At 43.4% G+C, this 21,360-nt stretch overlaps 1 protein-coding gene and 1 long non-coding RNA gene across 2 annotated transcripts in view; both read left to right on the plus strand.

Annotated features, from left to right (window-relative positions):
• LOC110399752 lies at positions 8,160–18,330 on the plus strand. Its single transcript, XR_002439389.1, has 3 exons — positions 8,160–12,839; positions 17,077–17,140; positions 17,688–18,330. It is a non-coding gene; the product is annotated as an uncharacterized LOC110399752 (long non-coding RNA).
• C5H10orf90 (chromosome 5 C10orf90 homolog) overlaps positions 18,451–21,360 on the plus strand; it is an 89,030-nt gene continuing 86,120 nt past the window's right edge. The window contains exon 1 of the mRNA XM_021398951.1: positions 18,451–18,579. The gene's annotated coding sequence lies outside the window, so the exon portion shown is untranslated. The remainder of the gene's footprint in view (positions 18,580–21,360) is intronic.

A 21,360-nucleotide genomic window follows, 5' to 3' on the forward strand; every position in this document is an offset into this window, starting at 1 on the left:
GTCTCCTAACGGCTGTGATAGAAGCCCTGGACTAATTTTGCAATAGTTATGTTACACAAGGAGAAGATGAAACAAAGAGCTGGAAGGAGGATAAGGTGATGATGGAGCCCTTCCTCAGTATGTGATGTTCCTTTGCTCATTCCCACGAAACAAGGGAGAAAAGTCTTGTGAAAATTGTCAGCAATATGAAAGTACATTATCTGGGGCACTAAAGAAAAAAAAATCCTAACTTTTCCTCAGTATTCTCTCTATTCCCCTGGTGGACAATGAGATAACCTTAAAAGTCCTTTTTTTGTTGTTTTATCGCTTGCAAAAGCAGAACAAAGTGACAAAACTGAAGTTCCCAAAAATCGTGTTTTAAAACAAACTTCTACTAACGATGTTTTTTTGCTTATACATGGCCTGATGTGCAATACTGCCTTCCCTCCCTGCACCCATGGGGTGAACGTGGGCTCCTGGGGCTCTTGGGGTCTCAGCTGGTGCCGGGCTGCTGTAAAATAGGTGAGGGGAAATTATTTAAGCAAAGAGTACAAGTCAAGTATATAAACTACAAGCACATAAACTCCCAGTGAGAACAATTGCAGAATCAAAAGGTGAACTGCTGGAAGTGGGAGAGCACCAGGGAAATCTCTCAAAGAGTGGAAAACATGAACATGGGAATGAGTTGGTGAACACGCAGCTGTGGGTAAGAACCGAGCTGTGCGTAAGCTCCATGGCATCATAGAGCTGAGTATACTTCATCCTCCAAATAATTCAATTAAATCATTTAACTTTTTCACTTCTCCCTGCTCAAGTGTCCAATATTCCAAAGCTAGGAGAAAACTCCAAGCTGACACATCAGCTATCTGCTTCCCATCAGCTGACGCAGGTTTCCTTCCCATTGTGTCTGTTAGGGATAATATAAAACTAATAAACCTTGTGCCATAGCTCAAAGCCTGAATGGGGCAGCTGGGCTGGGTTTCACAGGGAATTGGGCATGGGACTCCAGTGAGAAGCAGGGAATGTGGCGATGCAGCAGATCGTGGCTTTGCTCGCCTTGTGCACAACTGGCCACACAAGAGCTGGGGAGGCCCAGAGCTTTGCAGATGCAAGGCAACAGGATGGGAGCAGGAGGTTCCCTGAGTGTGTGCTTGTGTGCAGTTTGGTTATGGGCCGTTGAAGGCATCCCTTCGTCATTCTGAGCAGTATTTATACAACTCCCAAGTGATGTAGAGAGTTCTTGAATAGTGAACTAAAAGAAAAATCTCAGTCAGGATAAAAGTTCCCCTGGAACGATATGTTTTTTCTTATGCAAGCAGCTTCTGGGATGGGAATAATCCCTGGAAGGGGTTTACTTTTCTTCCTGCATTGATTTAAAAGAAGGGACAAGAATTCTTCAAAATGCAGTTCTTCGTTTCCTTAACCATCGCTCTGACATCTCTCTTGAGAAAGCATACACCCATTCCATCATATCATATCAAGGCTGACACTTCCAACTCACATTTGTCTGCCTCACATTTTGACCCAGCACACACTCCAGCCTTGTTTTGACAGAAATACATTTCAGTCCCTTTCCAAGAGGTGCCGCTGCCATCCCGCACAGCCCATCAGAGCACGGAGCGTAGGAAAGGCACACAAAAATGGGCACTGAAGCCATGGAATTTTCATCCCACTTAAATCCAAGTCTTCCTTCTGTGTGTCGGAATTGTAAACTTTCTCCTCGTTTGCAAGGTGACAAGAGCTTGCTTACAAATGCAGTTTGCCCGGCAAAGATATACAGACACACAGAGATACATGGAGAGGAGCAGTGACACCACCCCACGAAACCCACTGGTGGCAGGAGCTAAGATGGGGACCTGCACTGGTATGAAAGACATTGCTTAAAGCCAACTGCATGTCTTGTATCCCTGGGCTTGACACCGGGAGGTTTCAAATCTCTGTTTCCTCTAGTTACTTTCTTAGTTTTTTTTACAAATTTGATAATTCTAGAAATCTAAACATGAGAGAAATCTCCTTAAGGAAGACAGTAATAGTGGTAGTTTTGAGAGGAGAATATTGAGGGGAAATGACGATGGAAAGGGGGTTGGTTTGAGGCTGATCCACAGCTGCAGTCGGTAGGAGACATTCACCAGAGAATCTGGATGACTGCTGTATGCAGCAGAGGGAAAGGCAATACTGGAGGGCAGAAGGCAAAGCAGAATGGAGGCAAGCCAACAAATGCTTTTGGTTGTTAAGACCTTTCCGATATTCATTTGGTGCAGTTTTCCTGATTATGCCTCTTCTTTTTTTTTTCTTACGACTGAAAGACTGGAAAATATTTTTGCCTAAAATCCTTTTATGCAAATGTGTGAACAGTTAAGAGAGACTGAATGCTAATGGAGAAAGCCGTCATCTGGCAATGGGATGGATATTTAGAGAGAAATGAGGTTTCCAAGACCAGACCTCTGAGGTTACAGTTGTTTGTCCCGCAGGGCCAGCAGAGGAAGCACTAGTCAGAGGGAATGGAGCTGGTGGCACTGCTTGTTCCAGTTGGTGCTCATTGCCACTGTCCAATCAGGGCTTGTTCTGCACGTGCAGCAGCTCCCCCAGGGTACAGTTCTGCCTGCTGCTTTCCTCCGTGTCCACTGATGGATGGGCAATCGTGCTCACACCTCAGCTAGCAGCACTGCAGGTTTGCTGAGCTCATTCTTCACCACATTCCCTTTCTTCAGTTACTCTTATCCTATGTGAGCTTGCGATGGGCCCAGACCAATGTTTTTACAGCCACATTGTCATCCTGCACAGACAGAAGTTCCCCCGCACTGCATGGCGATGCAGAGAGATTTCAGCCTTGGTTCTGCCTTTCAAACAACCATGAAGCATTTCATGAACAGGTTTCTTTGCATGGGAGGAACAAACATTAAAGATAGGGAATAATGAAAGAGAAGGCTTGTGTTCCATTGTTATTTTCCTCTGCTAGAACACTGCTAAACAAACACACTGCACTGTGCCTATAATAAGCACAAGCTCTCGATCTAAAAAGCACCAACCAGCTTTTTAGAAGGCAGTTAATTATTAAACGACCCATGGAAGATTTTCAACGCATGACTGGCTCTTATGCACTTATCTGATAAACTGAATTTCTCTGGATAGTTTATGTAGATAACTTCCACTTCTTCTCTTTTCTTAAAATATATATTTTAAGGATTGATGAGGACAGATGCTCCTTTTGAGTAGGGCATGCTTTGATGAGTCGTGACAGAGAAGTGAGATCTCTGGAGTAACTGGATTGCAGATAAGTCCATTTTTGGCACTAAATAGAGGTCAAATTCAATTATTATTAGAGGTTATTGCAAAAACGCTGTAGGCAAAGTAAACACGTTGGCTGACATACAAAGGAAAACCAAGTGCACAATCAGGCAGCCCTTACAACTGAAGCAAATTCCCACTAACGGGTTAAACAAATTGCACTTGTGTATCAACATTCTCCGCCTTTCTAAGCACATCTTTGAGAACTCAGTGTGGGTTTATTGCCTCTGCTTGGTACACCGGGTCAGCTCCCCACGCTTTTCACTGGGCTTACAATGAGAAGTGATGATACAGAGCAGGTATCACAGAGCACTGATTGCTGTTTCTGCCTAAGGACGCCAAGAAGCTGCCGATGCTGCATGGTGTGTTGTGTGCTGCCCTGGACGGTGTACAGCCTCATTCAAAAAAGCATGAAATTAAACATGCGTTAATCTTTCATTTCCACAATAAGCTTTTATCATTCTGTACAGAGCGTTAAAAAAAAAAATAAAAAAATTCCATACTAGCAATGATTTCTGTCCCAGGCCTTGAAATCTCTGGAAATGGTGGAAGATGCAAAATAACTGGGTTGTGTCCATGCTGGACACTTGAAAAGGTTGAACTCTGTGATTATTTCCCCAGTTCTTTGCCTGTAGCCTATGAAGTACATAATAAAGCAAACCCCAGTCCTAGTGAGATGACAGCTGGCACATAAAGTTAGAGTGCAGTCTGTAACTGCACTATTAGCTCTATTCCTATTAGCACTATTCCCATTATTTTGGGAGACTGGCCACCAAATACCAGGCCTGCCCACACAAGGCCCTGTTTTAAATCAAGGCAGTTCTTTGCAAAATAAGAGCGTGCTTCCAAGTCACTACATGGAGCCCTAATGGTATTTCAGTATTTTTGGTTCTTGTTTAGAGATAAGGAATATTTTCAAAGGAAGTGATGAGAATAGACTACGCCCCTACAACAAGATAGGTGATGTATTACCGTAGCATCTTTAAAAAATCATTTTATGCAAAAGCATATCATGCTTCAAGAATTGCTATATACAAGCTTTCCTCTTCCTGCTCTTCATCTCTTCATCTCCAGCGAATCAATAGGTAACCACGGTCCTCTGTGTCATCCTGCCCTGGTAAAGGAGTGGGAACAAAGCCCGACTCTCACTCACTCTGCTTCACTTCCAGTGAAGTGAGCAAAAGTCAGCCCTGCTGCTGCTCTGCTGCCTCAAATCAGCCCTGCTGCAGCAGGAAATGCTGAGCGCATATGTGAAAAATCTATAATAGCAGGTCAGTGAGGAAACAGAGCGCTTCTGAACACCGGATCGTGAATCCAGAAAATAGGCATGGCCAGATCAGGACTGCAGAATTAGTCCTGGTGTAGCATCGCCTTGTTGCTTATTGGATGATGGTCAGCATGCGTTTCATGTAACTGCAAGCCAGCGTTCCTGGACACCGGCTGCTGTGTGCTCTGAAAGCAGCATCAGTGCGCTCCTTTGGACGACATCCTAGCATGAAACTGGTAATTTGTTACAGATGAGAAGGATGTCTTATTTTTGATCTCATAGTGTACTCGTTCAAACAAGTGATTCTCCGTTCATCTTTCTGGGTGTCTGCATGCTCTTCAAGCAAATGTTGAAGCCGCAGTTCCAACAGGAACAAAGCCCCGCCGGTTCCCTGGGCTTTTTTCTGCATTTTGCCATGTCATTGTAAATAAAGCACAGACATTTTAATGCTCTTTAAACACTGATCTTCCTTTTAATTGCCCATTGATCCTAATGCTTAAATCCATACCTGCTTCAGTGAGGTATATCGTACTGTATACTGATAAATCTATACTTTTATGATCTGTTATCCAAAAGAAGACCAAGTTTAATGTGATGCATAGGTTTATGCTGTAGTTTTATTCCTGTATAAATAACTGGGGCCAAGACAGTCTGCTTAGCCTGCTGCTGTGCTATCACTTTGCATCTTTGTGCACACGTTATTCTTGTTCTTAGGTTCTGATTGGTTCACGAATAATTAAAAAAGCAAGCCTTGTATGATCCCTACATACATATTAAAATGCAGGATTGTCATTGCTTTATTTTATGCCACAGAATGAGGTAAATTTCCAGCATGTAGATAATCTTCATTGAATTCTTTCTTCACTGCTAAACATCGTCTGGCTTGATTTCTTTGCAACAGGCAGGCACGGCTCTTATTCTTACTAGCACTGACATAGTTCAGATGTTGATTCATTTTGCCTCAGAGTGAGATTTTCTCAGCTGAGAGAAGGACCGAGAGGTCCCACCACCAATGCCACCAATGCAGGCGCTGCCGCATCGTCCCCACGCTGACCATGGTGGCAGAGCAGTGGTCTTGGAGCAGCCCCAAAAAGGTTTTCTGCCCTAATTCCAGCTATTAGGACATAGGATAAAGTTCTGTTTACGGCTGCTTAACGCGCTTCCAAACGTTCTTTCCATCCATGGAAGTCTTTGTTAAACCTTATTAAACTCATCCTCAGCAGTGTCTCATAGCAGTGAGACATAAATATGGGCTATGCGTGAGGTGAAAAATTAATTCTGTTTTATTCATAATGTCAGTGACTTTTCATCAGTTAGGGCTTTAGGCAAAGCATAAAGGGACACTGGAAAAAGCAGAAGTGCATATTAACATGGTAGGGCTGAAATTAACTCACAAACTCCTTACCTAAATGTTTCTCTGAATTATGAGCATTGCTTTCAGTTTAGAGAGCAGAAGAAGAAGCCTTTTCTCTTCTCAGTTCCAGCAAGCCAGCTAATTTCCCCAGACACGATGCACAACTCATTCCTGAGAAAGAGCCTAGATCAGAGGAGATCTACAGCTTGATCTGGAGCAAATTAAAGTCAGGGAGCAGGTGTGCCTGAAAGACAGGGCTGGCTCTGAATCACCCACTGCTCCCTGTACAGCATGGAGCCCCCAGAGCTGCGACCTCGAGCACCAGAAATTTTCCACACACCCAGGGAAAGGAGGCTTCTGCTCAGGGGCTATCCCAGCTGCTAACACGGGCATTACAGCGTGACTGGTTTATGGCAAAAGGTGCTGCTGGCACAATGCTTGTTACACATGTGTGCTTGCTCAGAGTATGATATGACTGCAAAAAAAAAAAAAAAAAAGAAAAAAATTAAGATATGAAAGAAACTGTAGGCTGTGTAGGCTCCTGAACCATCCCTACCAGGTTGCCCAAGATATACCCAGCTGGGTTTGAAGCTCTCCAAAGAGGAGACCCCACAGAACAGAAGTGCTTCTGATGGTCAGAGGAAACCTCCTGTGCTCCACTTTGCGCCCTATGCCTCTTGACTTGATACTGAGACCACAGAATACAGACTACCTTTGTCTTTGGACACTCCCTTCAGATATTTACGGACATCAGTGAGGTCTCTCTGAGCCTCCTCTACTCTAAAAAATCCCAGGTCTCAGCCTCTCCTTATGGGATAGATACTTCAGTCCCTTGATCATCTTGGTGGCCCTCCATTGGACCTAAAGTTGCTGAGAGGACGCTCCACAGTCTCATGCTTGTGGTACTTAGAGCCCTGTGATGCTCTATGGGCTCCCTGCTCATCACCTGTTGGCTCCCAGATCCAGCCCTCGAGTCCTGTTTGGGTACAGACCCAACTTATGAACAAGATAGAGATCTTTTGGCCCAATCTGGACTCTCTAATGGGGCAAAACCATACACATAACAGCTCCTTGATTTTTCCATCTCTCAGGAAGGGAAATTTGGCCAGGTAATGGACTGAAGCCTCCAGGAAGGACAGTTTCTGGTCCTGTGACTTGCTACAGAGGCTGGTATTGGAAGTGTGGTTCAAAGTGCAACATGGTACTCCATGCGTATTAGAGAAATGCAATTTCAGAGTAACACTTGGCAAAACAGCACTTGAAGCCCTGAATCATATATTCAGAATGGGAAAAATATGCTATTTACCCCAAGGGAAGACACTTTCCCTAATTGCAAATGGTATGTACCAGCCAAGTTCCTAGCACAGCCGTTATGAGCACCTTATATGATCAGCATCGATCCTCTATTTGTTGTCCAATAATTCAGTCTTCCTGTAACTGCCCATTATTGTCCAATTTCCTGCTAGAATGACCTACTGTAGCTGCATTTTATATCTTATTCTTCCAGTCTATAGATCTATGTTTCTCTTTGTGTTGTTTTTTAATCTGATTAATAGGTCCAAGCTCTACATTTATATTATCTTGTCTAACACTTGCTTTTGTCGTATCAATCAAGCCACTTAAAATAAGGTAGTCTAACACAGAGTCACTGATTCTGCTCAGCATTATTTCTTTCTATCATTTTTCATCCTTACTGCTCTTTACACCTTATTTTCCTTTAAGGCATATGTGGATAGCTTGTTTTAAGAAGTAGTGTTTTAAGAGCTAAATCAGGATGCCAGCTGAGTAATATTTTATATCAGTGTTGCTGCTAACAGTGGAGAGCTGGCTCTCCCTTTCTGGGTGACAGGGATACTCGCACATGGGTTCTGCTTTAACCCTTGTAAGGACCACCCTGTATGTAAACGTGGAGATGAGGCAGGCAATTCTGATACCACTGATGAGAATTAGAAAGGGACTTTTGCAGAAGTCAGACTTTCCTCTGTAAACTGAGCCTAGAAAGGCACTAACTTCTGTGATGCAAATGACTAAAATATACTCTAAATAAAACATTTGAAGGATAAAATATACTGAAAATTTCAAGGAAGTGGCAAAAAAATGGCAAGATACATTTCTGATTGCCTATATATATTAGGATTTCTCCTGTCCTTACCCAAATGGGCCACGTGTAACTTTTCAACACAGTACAATATCCAATGCCAGAAACAAAAGCAATTTGAAATGTTGGTGCTTAAAATCATTTTTAAATTAGAATGGAATTAAAGTGAATTTAATCATCCCATCCTGTTTTATAACAAATAAAGTCACTATGTCTAGTGTTAATACACACAATACCAAATTAATTTTGAATTAAATTGCTCGTGCAAGACCTAGTAAGTTAAGTGCCAGAGCCAGCAGCTCTTCTGAAATGGCATCTACTCAAAGATCACCAAATCCTCTGACAGCAGACAAAGTGCAATGCCAGGGTGACAGGCAGGGCCTGGGCAGAAAGCTTGAGCCACCCCAGCTTCAGTTTATTGGCAGTGGAAATTTCCAGATCTGTATGTACACTTTTAATGAGATGAGATGAGTTAAGAGCACACACATTTCTGATTGAACTAACAGATTACTGTTGCAGTTCTTACTTTACCTCTTCAACCTCATTCCATTTGTGTTTTCTGCACAGTCAGGTCCACCATTTTTCTACATTTGGTTGTGGGATTATAAACAGCTAACTATTTTAATTTATTTCACTGCATCAAGTCTTATTTTGATTAAACGTAGTGGTTTTGCAGAGTGCTTTCGATCAGTGAAGAGCAACTAAGCCACTGGGAAGCCCAAAGTTAGAACCGATTTTGCTTTGGGAGCAAGGTCCTTGCTGCGCATCAGCTGTGGGGCCCTCTGAGGCTGCGGCCCTCCAAAATGGCTGCGGCCTCCCTCCAACGGCTGCGGCCTGCTCCTCCTGCTGCCTCCCACCCACCCCAAATCCCCCTCTAAAACCACCACGATGTAACACTAAGTCAGAACAAACACAAGCGAATGAGAGCAGCTGTGTCAGGACTCTGCAGCCCTGGTTTGCTGAGGGAGCGGAAGCAGGACGGTGGGGGCTGTGGGAACACACAGCGGCCCTCTCTGCCCATCCCACCTTTTCCCCTTGGATTCACAATATGCTGTGAATTGCTTGAGAAGGAGTAAACTTCTTAGCGATAGGAAACAGTTTTGCGGTCTTTCAAGGAAAATGTTTGTCAGAAAGGCAAAATGAAGGTATTTTCAGGCGAAGCAGCTGGACAGAAAAGCTCCTCCGCGTGATAATGACTGTCATTGAATTCACTGGAAGCAGCATGAGAGGAGCTCTCCTTGTTGCTTTGTTTTAGGGTACTCGGTAGTTTTGGTGTTTACAGCTGATCCCCTCCAGAGGATAAAATCTCCATGTGTTGCATCAAAAATGCTAAAAGTGTCAGAAGTTTCAAAAGATTTCTGTACTTAAAAGGCAAACCCAAGCAGGCAAGCATGGAAGTGACTCTCATTTCATGATACTCGCATACACAGAAGCTGTTCACAATTTACTTAACTGACAATAAGCCGTTACCATTCCTCACGAGCTGCATCAGGATTCCCATTACAGAGAACCCAACAAGCAGAGAGGAGCTCCCCTGTGCCCTCTGTGAGTTGTTTTCTCACCCACCTGCCTGTCTTGGTCTCCTGTACCACCATGGCACCAGCAGTGCCCATTCACATCACAATTCTTGCAAAAACCAAGAGGCCATTGTTTCCCAGCAGGTTTTGGGCAGCTCAAAGAGCTTTTTTCGGCTGAGGCAGCAATTAAATAACTGCAGTTGAAGGCATCTTGGCATCATAAAAAGCACTGCTGGTTGCATTTTCTGCTTCAAGGATTCAGTTTCCAAGAAAGGTGACAAACTATGTGAAGCCACACACCTGACCGTGCCCATGAAGAGCCTAGGAGTAAAAAAACTGCATGTCATCAGCATTTCAACAGAAATCTGTTTTACTGCTGCTTAATGCTGTATTGGATCCACACGGCCCCCTGCAGATAAGCCCAGAAATGCTGCATCACTTGCAGGGGGGCATTTCTCATAGGAGTTAATGTTAATCTCATTATAAAATAGGTTGGGAATTCACAAGCATAAATATGTGGCATAGGGCACCTGTAGCCATTTTGCCTTTTCAAATAATTCATTCTTTAAATACTTAAATGCATATGAGATATTAGAAGATCTGTTGCGTTCCAAGAGAAAAAGAAGAGGTTAATTCCCAGTCACCAGAGTTTATGCACATTGATTATGCACGAGGAGATATATTTACTTCAATGTCATTCTTGAGAGAGAGACCTAGGGGATGGCTGGGAAGCCCATGTGGTTCTTTGGTCTCGTGCAGGTGCAGGAGGGCTGAGAGACGTCACAGTGCCCTCAGGTCCCTTGGCAGCACCATGACACACACAGTGCTGAGCAGCACCACGATGCTGACACAGATTTCCCCAGGGAGAAATGCAGAGGAAAAGGCAATCCTATCCCCTCCTGTGCCTTGTTCAGAGTGTATTGAACTTGGTGAGAGGCACATGATAAGTGGTGAAAATGAAACTCTGCTTTCCCCTGAAGCTGCTGTTGCAATGTCAGTGCCCTTTGCACGGGGCTGCACTGTACCAGGGCAATGCCTCTCTTCATTAGGAAGTAAAACCAATCAGCGATTCGATTGATTTACTTTGCTCTTGTCCAATATTAGCACTTGGCAGGTTTCCTGGGACAGTGGGAACATACGGATGGAGCCCGGAAACACCGCCCAGGATCCGGGACATAATTAGAGCAGAACAAAACGCTGCATTTCACAGCTAGTGGGGGAAGCCTCTATGTGAGATCAGGGAAAGCTGCAGACCGGGAGCTCAGCATCCACAGAGCAGGGGGATCTGAGTATGCACAGCTCTCAGGAGGCAGGGAAGCTCATTGACTCGTACCATAGGGCCAGCTGCCACGGTCAGGAACTGCCCATGCACTTCCCAGCAGATATGAGTGTGATACAAGGAAATCCAGTTTCTCCATTCAAATGACTTTTTCACTGGTAAATTCTATTTTCCATCAGTTTGCTTGGTTTTCCTAGGCTGATTTCATTGTTAGCATGGAAAATATCCCGGATCAGCCCCGCATCCATCCCTATGGCAGCGTGTACCTGCAGCACACGGAGCATGCAGCAGGGCTGTGCTGTGTGGGAGCCCGCAGCCCGGCACTGAATATGCTCATTGTGGAAAAACTTGTTCTGCTGCCTCATTGTATTATCCCAAATGTTTTAGCTGACTTCAACTGCTCCGATGACTCACTCACACAGAGGCAACTGGCCTCCCAGAATAAAACGCTCTTGTAGCAGTTTTTTTTCCCCACATAAAAGGGAAGATTTGCAACAGGATTCTGCTTTTTAATTTATATAATGCACGTTCAGTGTGATCTGCAAAGCATTATCCAGAAGACCTGAGTTTATACATGAGCTAGCAAGGATGGTCTACCACTGAAGCAGTCAAGAGGAGGAGGCCACACACATTAATAGGCCATCTAAATTTGGATGAGATATAACTGCATCTCCTGAGACAGTATTATCTCTGTACAGTTTCTATGGTTGCTAGTTAGGGTCATTCTACTCCTCCTCACAAAGTCTGCCTCTGTGAAAAATAATCTTTTCTTTTAATGAAATATTAGTGACACATTCATAAAAGTATTTGACACAAGGACTGACACTGCTCAAGTCATGGGACTAAATTAACCGGATGCATCCAAACCGTGAGAATTCAGAAAGTGATGAAGAAATGCTGTGCATTTATTTCTATTTCACCTATTGAAGCGAGTCTGCCTGGATTTGGCCCTGGATCCCCTTCCTGAGGATGCACTTCTGCATCGGGGTGAGTCCATGCCCTATAGCAAGCCAAAGCCCCATTCCTATGAATGAGGAGACTGACTTCCAACCTCATCAGCAGACTGTGCTGACCACTGTTCCATTTGTCCCTAACGCTGCACCCTCTCTGCTGGGGCACGTAAGTTAAGAAAAGAGGTGTTGTTATTGTAAATCAAAGTAATTTGTAAGAAAAGTCGATGAATACAGCTCTGGGTTTGTAGGAACACAGCTGGCCTAAAATCATACAAGAGTGTACAGAACTAGTTATTGAAGCTTTGTTCGCATGAGGTTCTTTTGTTGAAGAATCATTTTACAAAATGTACTCTGTGTAGGAAGTTGTTTTTTACTCAGGTGTATATCATATTTTCTAGCAGCAGGGACACTGCACCTACTCTATGCACACTCATCAGTCATGTTAAGGAAAAACGATGCTGCTTTTTTTCAGCAAAACTTCTCTAAAACTGCAGAGAGACTCTCTGGAAGATATTCAAACGTTACTGAAAAACAGAGTTCCAAGGCTGAAAAACACAGCCACTTCCTTTGCCATTAGATACCTCTTTTCTGAGTGCCTGCCACGGTGCAAAAGAAGGTTGTTTCTTTGAAACAGGAGCGGTGAGACACCTGATAGCCGTGGGACGGAGCAGTGACCCTGTCGAGCAGCGGGTGATGCAGGACCAGCCGTGCTGCTGCAGTGAGTGCTGGAGACGTGGCTTCTGCCCAGCCGAAGCCCTCCGTGGAGCTCTGGGTGCTGCAGGCTTGAGAACTTCATCTCACAACCTTACATTACGGGAAGAGCAGCTCCAAGCAACTCCCAGCATCAGGATGGAAAGCAAGGATGGGCCAGTTCCCTCGGCAGCTGCCCTCACACACGGAGCCTTGGGGATGCTCTAGGAGTGGTCTCCAAGCAATGTTGAAGGTATGCGTGAGGAACACAGGGTCTGAGCATCTTGTGTGGAACCTGGAGAGGGCCAGATGGTGAGAACCCATTTTGTGGAAAGTAACTGAAAAAGGAAAACTAAAACCAAAATGTTTCGTCTGCACCTGATAGGCACCAAAGAACATCAAGACAAGTAGAAGGTAAAGATAAATTTGTAACTGCAGGGGAAAGTACTCATCTGCTGAAATCAGAAATGTTTAGATACCAACAGAAGCTTCAGACACTGTAGCTGTTGCCACAGAAAATTAAAACCATGAATTACAAAAAATACTAAATTGCATTTTGTTTAGATGATACGTAGGGTAACAAAGACTTGATGAATGCGCTGAAGTAGATTACACTGATCACTCATGGGGGGCAGCCCTGCCCATGGCAGGGAGTGGAACTGGGTGATCTTCAAGGACCCTTCCAACAAAACCATTCCATGATTCCATGATTCTGTTTGCCACCAAGACGAATCGAATGGGCATGCAAGGAAGCAGCATGCCCATTGCAGCTGTGCATCAATAGGGGCCTTGCAGCAGGAGCCAGCACTGCAGCATGAGCTTCTGCCCACTGTCACTTACAGGAGAAACAAGGAGTTCTGCTAAAACTTCAGCATGTCACCGCAGGAGTACATCAGATAGTATTAACTTTCACATCCTTTAAACTTTCAGAAAGAAAGTAAACAGGATCAGAAATACAGATGCTTTTAGTGTGGGCCTTTTGTTTCACTTATGCATATCTAATAGACTTTGGAATACATTGTATGTCTCAAACAATGCAAGTCCTCTCATGTTTGGGAGAGATTATTCTCACAAAAGAGAATCGTTTTGTCAAAACAATGAGAAAAAGAAAGTTTTCAAGATTAAAATGTCAGGGAGATAAACACATTACTTTGAACCCTATTTGTATTCTGCAGCTCGTTCAAACACTCAGGCGGTTATCTTTCAAAAAGTAAACATGCATGAAATCTGATCAGCTCTTTATTGTACATGGAATAAATTATGCAGGGCATTGTAATAGACTCCTATATAGCTCATTTACACGTCTTTTGATAAATGTAATATGCAGATTCCTTGTCCTCTCTGAGACATTAACCTTTGTGCATATTGATGCTGTTATTCTGGGAGGTGACAGGCATGCAGGGACCTCCCTGTGTCTCTGGAGGCAACAAGCCCCCTTAGAGGCAAGGGACCTGCTCAGAAACGTACAAATGAGCTTTCATTGGACTTCAGTCTTGCCATGAATTTTCTTCTCAATGTCAAAGAGTCAAAGTTCTCAACTAATTTTAATAGCAGTATGAAGTGGCTGAACTGGAAGACCCGTGCTTAGTGCCCATTCCCAACAGCATTTGGAAGGAAGCTGGGTCTAACCCAGCAGCTGCAGGTATTACTGAGAAGTTATTTTTCTGGTGCCGGATGATAGAAATTTCCTCCTGCTGAATGGCTAAAATCTTTGAAGATAAATGATTTGGGGTACTTATCTCAGTTTCAGGCACCCAGAGCGGCTATTTTTCAGAAATGGAAGAAAATGAATTCTCTTTATCGTCTCAATTTGGCACCCTGGATGCAAGGTGACAACTTCTGCTGGCAAAATGCTTGCCAGGATAACTGCTGGAGGCTTTGCACAAGTACCTGTGTAACAGCACTTCTTGCTATGCCTTGTCTGCCACAGCCTCAAAGCAACGTGAGCACGTCCAGCTATGGGATGTTTACTGATAAATGGGATTGAAGTTCTGCATATGCTCTCTGTGCAGACATACAAATAGAACACAGCTCTCTAAAGGTGAGGGTTTTTCGATGTTTTTATTTCGTGAGAAGAAAATCCGATGGAAATCTGAGACCTTTCATTTCTAGTCTTATTTAAGGTCAAAACCAGAAAAAAAAAAACTATCTTTTGGCAAAGAAAAAAACCCACAGTGTTTCATAGCATGTACCATACTTTGCCTGCGCTAACTGTGGGGCCAAAACACTTCCCAACTTCAGCACCCTGCAGCCTGTGTCATGTCGATGCTAAAAGGTCTGTCCCAGCTCCAAGGGTGGGATTTGATGCCCTCGCCTGGAGAACCTGCCCACATAGATGCTGCCTGGGGAGTGATGCTGCAGCCTACAGCTGGGGCTGGGAGCAGTGCTGCATTCTGCTGCTGCGTTATACAGAGGAAGTGATGGGATGGCAACCCCAGCAGCACACTAAACACGTACTAAACGCAGTCAGCCGACCCGTCTGAGCAATTTGCTCTCATTTAACCTGAGTGGGGTGGGGGTGGGGTGTGGCATGCAAGGAGAGCAGCAGTTTGCTGCATTACACGAGCGTCCTGCAAAATTAAACAGCTGCGGGACTACTGAAGCAGAATCTTTGGCGTGACAATGCAATGATTATTTCACTCAATAAGATAATAGCCGCAAGCCCAGGCATCTCCTTTTGGACCCAGGATTCTGGTTTCAGTCTGAGCAGGAGGAATTAGGAAGGAACTGAGGAGCTGGGGAGGGAGGAAAACAGTAAATGGTTATTTTCCTTAAATCCTCAGAGTGTTGAAAAGCCAGTAACCAAACAGAAATGTTCCAAATAAGCTAGAACTTGGTGAAAATTCAAAAAGAAGAAATTAGCTGTGCTTTATAGCAAAGGAACATCTTAAAAGCCACAGTGTCACGAGAGCTTCATTGGCTCTGTCCTTATGCAAACGTTGCAGGAGTTCGTTACTCCACCAAAGAGCTTTTCTGCCTCATTAATTCTCATTCAAACTGCCAGGACCTTGAAGTCCTTTGCAGTGCTCTAATGCTAAAAAACTTCTAAGAAGCTTCTCCAAAAAGCTTTAGAAATTGATGACCACATGAAGTTCTCCTTTTAAGTTTGCAGAAATAGAGATGGTGGCCAGTGAGCTCGGCTCTGCCGTGCTGTTTGATGGGTGGGAGCAATGCCTCTGTGCTCCATTTGCCTGCAGCCAGTATGCAGAGTCAGAGCAGTAATTCCATTACAGTCATGATCAGGCCAACAAAAATACTTACTGGTTTAAAACCCATGAGATTAAGTGTATATAGAAGTATAATAAATGAGACGGTGCTAATTGCTTCCTAATTTGGAGTGTGTAGGATACGTTTATGTGAAAACCTGAGAAGTGCATGCAGAGCGGTAGCAGCTTGGAAGCAGCTCCCATAGTAAAACAAAAAGAGGAAAAAACAAGAACAGGAAGGCAGAGCACAGCCCTTCGGAGTGTCAGAGTTAGGACATATCCCAACCCCTGAGATGCGGCTGTCAGATCAGTGCCTGCTGGATAGAAATGCTTAAAGACTGTTGTCAATGGGAAAGGATGGATCCGTGTGAAAAACAATTAAACAAACCCGCTGTTTTCCTGTCCCCTGTATGCCAAATTCAAGATTAATGAGGCAGATCAGGCTGCGAGCCCCCTGCCTTGGTAGGGCATTTGATAACCGCACGTTTTCAGTTAAACCTACAGCTCCATGGATGTGCTTGGTGCTTGTCTCTGAAGGGAAGAATTACTCACTCTCAAAATGACTTGCTGGCTGCTAGCATGGAAAAATGTTCTTTGTATTTCTCTGCCCCGGACAAGAAGGCTTTGAAATGTTTATTTTAGGTACCAATATTTCCCTGTTAAATGATATATGAAGGTCTGACAATCTTTTTATGGATGCATTTTCACAGCGTACTGTGAGATGAGTAAATGCGATTAATCTGTTTTACAGCAGGGAGCTGGAGCAGATTGAAACCAAGGCTCAGGTCTGTGGAGGTGCTAAAATGGCCACTGGCACTGCCAGAGAACTCAGCTGTGGTTTCTCTTTTTCTGTTTGTTAAAATAAATGAACGAAAACAAGACCCCACTAATTCTATATCCAATTGAAATCAAGCAGCATCCCCCTCTGGTAGCTCCATCAACAGACTGTCTTTCTGGAGAAGAAAGAAGAAGAATCTCCTCAAAAGGTCGAACTTTCCACATCTGCTAGCAGATCTGATCAGATAACACAAACCAGCTCCAAGAGGGGCAGATCAGAAGCAGAGAGCAAATTCATCTAATCCATGTAAACTTTCCTCACCTGTACCAACCGCAGCTCCAGAGAAGGCAGCTGAACCCCATAATTAACTTTATACTTCTAGTTAACATTCTTCTGCATGTAATGGTGTAACCAATGAGATCTTCAGAAACCCGGAACCACCCTCAAATCGGGGTATAACACCCATTTTGGAAAGGTAGTTGATTTCCTTATGTAGCTCTGCCCTGACCTACTTTGAAAGGCACTTCTAAAATAGGTTATTTTGTACAGCAGTAGTTGAGTAAGCAGGCCAAAAAAATAATGCAGTGGTTCCTGTTTGCCTCAGCTGTGGAAATACTCAGGAGATGTGCTTATTGATAGGAAGAAATAAATTAATCCTTTCTCTCAGACAGATAAGATGCTCCATAAGAACTGAAGAACAGAACAACGTTTGACTGTCTTCACTGCCAAAGGTACCCACTAATATTTTGAATTATAAAAAAAAAAAGGGCTAAAACTATAGTCTAGGAAGAGAAAAGGGCCATGTTTGTCCTTCTGCTGATACTTTTGGTATAAAGTGTCCTGTTGATAAAACCCTACACAGATTTTGGGGCAGAGGATGAGCAGGTGCCTGTTATATGCACACCTTGTGCATATTTATGCTGTGGGAATGCCTCATAGGTGTCTTCTGCCCTTGGAATTGCAGCTGGGGGGAATCTGCTTTTAGCTGCCTCATTCCTGGTTTTAAAACATGTCAGTTACAGAAGTGAGAAGCTGTGCTATCACCATGGCTAATCACTTAGGGGGGAAAAAGATATCCAGGCCCAATTCCAGATCTGATACAACGGTTGCATCTCTTTCGTGAAGATTAAGCCAAGTGTTGTATACTGTCCCCATTTCCTCTCCTACTCCACGAGTCTGAAGTATAAAAAAAATAAAAAGTGCTCGTTACTTGTGGCTCCTCGCAGGCAGCAGAACAGTCTTGAATTAGGGCTTCCTGTTGATAATTGATCTGTGCAGATAAGCTGACAGAGCGGCACGCTAAAGATGTACTGCTGACATCCAGCCTAAAATTACCACAGGGAGCAGGAAAGAAATCGATGACCAGGACCCGGATCTGCTGGTCTTGCCGTCTGTCCCAGAGCTGTGGAGCTGTTTGCATGGTGTATGTAGCAAGGTGAAGGTTATTCTCCAGATCCCAAGCAGCCACTTAGTTGGAGGGTGGGGTGTGGTGTTTTCCTCTGACCTTCATGAATCACTGGAAATTGTAAATAGGGGAGAGGAGGGGAGCTTTAGTCCAGTTCTTCAGTCAGCATTTTATACAATAAGCAAAATCAGGACGGTGCCCAATCTACATGGGGGTTTGGATGGGTGGGCTGTAAAAACCCCACTGAAAGGTCAAGTACAACATAAAGAGCCAAGACCAACTGGCAAGAACGTACCGACTTCCACAGAGAGCATCCCTTAACTCTTCACACTGCTTTGGTGACTGCAGAACACCTATGATAGCTTCACAGCCATTGCTCGGCAGAGATATTGCACTTTATGCAAAACTGACAATGTAATACTTGGGGAAAATTTTTACAGCCATTTGCTCTGCTCCTGATAAAGGTGGATCTACTGGCTTGTATCTCATCTGCTTAATTAGTAGTATCCTGCTCCATTAACTACATGACAAATTGTACCTCATTGGCATAGCATAAAGTACAGAAAATTCTCTAATGAAAAATGGAGAGTTCATGTTTTTACAAACTGATTTTTCTTTTCCTCTTCTGCATAATAGAATCACAGAATCACCTGTGTTGGAAGAGACCTCTAAAGGCCGCCTGGTCCCATTCCCTGCAATGCACAGGGACACCCCCAGCTCCAGCAGGTGCTCAGAGCCCGTCCCCTGACACAAGCTGAGGATAATGTAAGTTGCCTACAGCAAGAATTACGAGAGGGGCAAATATTTTCTTATCTGTACTACTGATCTGTTATCAAGGAAATATTGCAAAATATTTAAATGAGCACCTGTGAAACGTGCCATGTGGGGTAAGATTCGGGGTAGCGCAGGACTGTGCTCTTCTGGGCTAGATGGAGGCACAATTAATCTCGTGGGTTCTGTGAGAGCCAAGGAAGGACTCCTGCTTGCACATGGACAGGCAGGAAGGCAGCCCAGGAGGAGCTCTGGCCGAGGGCTCTGTGCCCATATCTCCCACCGCCACGCAGTGCTGGCAGGAGGGGCCTTCCCTCTAGGAGCTGTCAGGCAGCTGTCAGCTCATTGCTGCAGAGTCTCTTCCCCGGGTGAAATCATACACCCTCGGTGTGAGGTGCACGGCTGGCGTGGTCTGGATACAGCCACTGGCAAACCCAGTGTGAGCAAAGCAATTGCTTGCCGCACAGCAGCAGCTTTTAAATACTGATTTTCAGTCTGGCACTCACAGCTTAAAGTAAAATATTTTTTTTAAAAAAAGGGCTGACATTACAGTGCACATTTGTAGTTCCACCTTTCTGTAGTCATTTACATCTAAGTGCTACACTTTATTGAAATAACGTTCAATTACCTTATTCATAATATAAATAACCCCAGTTTGCTTGTACTTTTTTTAAAGGCAAATAAAATTTGGCTTAGTTGCAACAACTCTGAAGTGACAACGTATTTACTCGTTAGCATTAACCTAACAGTTCTACCATTTAAAATCAGACAAGGGATATTATCTTTGTAATAGAAGGCAATTGAGAATCTAAATGAGAAATCAAATGCTTTTTCAAGCTGATTTATTTTAGATTAGAAAAACTTAAACCAGATGTAAACATGAATTGATGAAGCATGAAAAGGGAATCATAGCAGAGTGATAAATATCTGACTCGTGTTGTTATAGGTGCAGATCTGCATTAGCTAGAATAAATTGATCTGTAAGCTTTTCTAAAACTTAATTAATGCTGCAGAACAAAGCTGGAGATCAATTATCAGCATGGTATCTTGGCACAGATAAATTTGAACTAAATTAACCGTCCAAAAAGGTATGTTATCAATATCATATTGGAATGACTATTGTCACAGGATAGAAAGCAATCCCGTTGCAGTCTGAACGCTCCATTATTTGCAGATGTTGGAAATGCACTAGATACATCCACAAACTCTAATTTTGCCATTGCAAAATGCGCGTGTTCTACTGAAATAAATGAGCATCAGAAGACTGTCGATGTACAGACATAAGTCTTTTCTCAGGCTATCAGGAGCAGGCATGACTCTTCATATTTTTTTTTCCAGATTAGAATAATTTACTCTTGACCTGGTGGACAATGATCAGGTCATTTTAAGTTACTGTCACAAACTTTGTGCAAGTGTTGAATTAGCGAGAAAAAAATGCTATTTCCTTATAGCTGGTAACTCTACAGGAACTTTCTGCTGTTTTCTTTTCCCCTTCTACTTCTTTAGGGCAACTATATCTGATTAAGTCTGCAGAGTAATTACTTCACGGTAGAATGTTGTGCAGTGAAATGTATTCCACAATATGAAAGGGATGTAGAAATACTGATTTCTTGGTTAGGAGGTTCACATAAATGGAGAAAAAAATTCAGATAGGCAACAAGGTAAATACTGTCCTGCAAGACGTACTAGAAATTACCCTGAATTCCTTATTTTACTGCAATCTCTCCATTATTTGTAATGAGGATGAGGATGAAGTCCTATCTCAGAACATTCCTAATGAGATTCACAACTCCAAGACTGCATTCTGTATAAGAAATATAAATAAGTAGCCCATCAAACCCATTGCATCTGAATGTACACAGACCTACACACGTTGGCATGCTCGATCTGAATTTCCTGTTGCCATTATGACTAAAACAGATTGAGGCTCTTTGCAGTTCAGTCCTAGAACAACTTGGTATTCAGGAATGGAAGGAAGAATGGGTGGACAGATGGGTGGATGAGAGGTTCAATGTTTTCTTTTACTTGTAGATAAACTACATTTTGTAGAAGATAAAAATATATGAGAGGGCATCTTGTCATCTTCTCCATGATCCCTAATCTTTCTAAAAGCGTGACAGGTTCACCGCCTCTCTTTCACACAGTTTTATTTAAAGGCAGTGAATCCCTTCTGAGGTTTTTTGAGTGCTCTTTGCCCCTGTTTTAAGAGTGCCCGGATGACGGTGCAGGATGTTGTTGTGTCTCAGCCTTTGCATATGCGAGGCATCCCAATGGTTCTGGAACAGAAAGTATCCCAGAGGCAGTTTTAGATCTCTTCAATCAATTGTATTGATCAAACAGCACTCAGGTATAAATTCTGAGCCAGATAACCCTAATTTGTTTATAAAAGTGTCTCTTAGAAGATAGTCTTAATTAAGTAGGAAAAAAATAGCATATAATTAAAGTGAAGAGAACAGCATAGACAGCTAAACAAATTTCCCATCACCGAAGACAACTGCTGGTGTTAAACCTTTTCAAGAGAATGATTAGGGAATCACTAGATATAAAGGTATATGTCCTTTGATCAAGGACTTCTTGAGTCCCAACCAGATAACAGACAGTATCCTCATTTGGCGTATTCACTGAATGGAAATGAGTGCGTGCATGCAGTACTCAGGAGAATTCAGCCTCCAAAGTGTAATTTATACAAATGCTGGAGTATTGCCCCACACCAGGGCTCCCTTCCCAGTGGTGTCTCAAGTTGTAACACGGAGGTCCTGGGGCCAAAAATTCTCT

Source organism: Numida meleagris, chromosome 5, assembly GCF_002078875.1.
Source record: "Numida meleagris isolate 19003 breed g44 Domestic line chromosome 5, NumMel1.0, whole genome shotgun sequence".
In the NCBI taxonomy this organism is placed as follows: Eukaryota; Metazoa; Chordata; class Aves; order Galliformes; family Numididae; genus Numida; species Numida meleagris.